We start from the raw sequence: 1726 nt of genomic DNA, 5'->3' as shown, positions 1-1726 counted from the left end.
ACACACACACAGTGCGCTCCTACCCCACCACACACACACACACACACACACACACACACACACAGTGCGCTCCTACCCCACCACACCACACACACACACACAGTGCGCTCCTACCCCACACACACACACACACACACAGTGCGCTCCTACCCCACACACACACACACACACAGTGCGCTCCTACCCCACCACACACACACACACAGTGCGCTCCTACCCCACACACCACACACACACACGCTCAACCACACACACACACACACACACACAGTGCGCTCCTACCCCACCACACCACACACACACACACAGTGCGCTCCTACCCCACACACCACACACACACACACACACACACACACAATGCGCTCCTACCCCACACACACACACACACACACACACCACACAATGCGCTCCTACCCACACACACACACACACACACACACACAGTGCGCTCCTACCCCACCACCCACACACACACACACACACGCTCCTACACCACCACACCACCACACCACACACACACCGCTCCTACCCCACCACACACACACACACACACACACAGTGCGCTCCTACCCCACAACACACACACACACACACAGTGCGCTCCTACCCCACACACACACACACACACACACACACACACATGCGCTCCTACCCCACCACACACACACACACACACACGCTCCTACCCCACACACACACACACACACACACACAGTGCGCTCCTACCCCACCACACACACACACACACACACAATGCGCTCCTACCCCACACAACACACACACACACACACAGTGCGCTCCTACCCCACCACACCACACACACACACACAGTGCGCTCCTACCCCACACACACACACACACACACACACACACACACACACACACACACAGTGCGCTCCTACCCCACAACACCACACACACACACACACATGCGCTCCTACCCCACCACACACACACACACACACACACAGTGCGCTCCTACCCCACACCACACACACACACAATGCGCTCCTACCCACACACACACACACACACAGTGCGCTCCTACCCCACACACACACACACACACAACAATGCGCTCCTACCACCACACACACACACACACCCCACAACACACACACACACACAGTGCGCTCCTACCCACACAACACACACACACACACACCCCACAATGCGCTCCTACCCCACAACACCACACACACACACAACAATGCGCTCCTACCCCACAACACCACACACACACAAACAATGCGCTCCTACCCCACAACAACACACACACAAACAATGCGCTCCTACCCCACAACAACACACACACAAACAACACACACACACACACTCCAATGCGCTCCTACCCCACAACAACACAAACAAACAATGCGCTCCTACCCCACAACAACACAAACAAACAATGCGCTCCTACCCACAACACAAACAAACAATGCGCTCCTACCCACAACAACACACACACAAACAATGCGCTCCTACCCCACAACAACCGGCCCTTTCACAATAATACAGTATAACAGGTTTGTGTAGTTTTAAAGCCCATTGCAGAGCTCAATAAAGACTCGCTCACCTCCTCTCTGCTCTCCCTCAGTGTCTGAACGGGGCTGCGGAACCAGGAATATCCCAATCGAGAAATACAAACCGTTCAGAGCGGCGCGGCAATTCATCTCATATGGACTGCAAGTGGCATTGTGATACTGGGGATAATTTAATTAAAAGA

The sequence above is a fragment of the Polyodon spathula genome, chromosome 32, assembly GCF_017654505.1.
Source record: "Polyodon spathula isolate WHYD16114869_AA chromosome 32, ASM1765450v1, whole genome shotgun sequence".
In the NCBI taxonomy this organism is placed as follows: Eukaryota; Metazoa; Chordata; class Actinopteri; order Acipenseriformes; family Polyodontidae; genus Polyodon; species Polyodon spathula.
The sequence above is the reverse complement of the archived record's forward strand: the minus strand, read 5'-3'. Positions refer to the sequence as shown.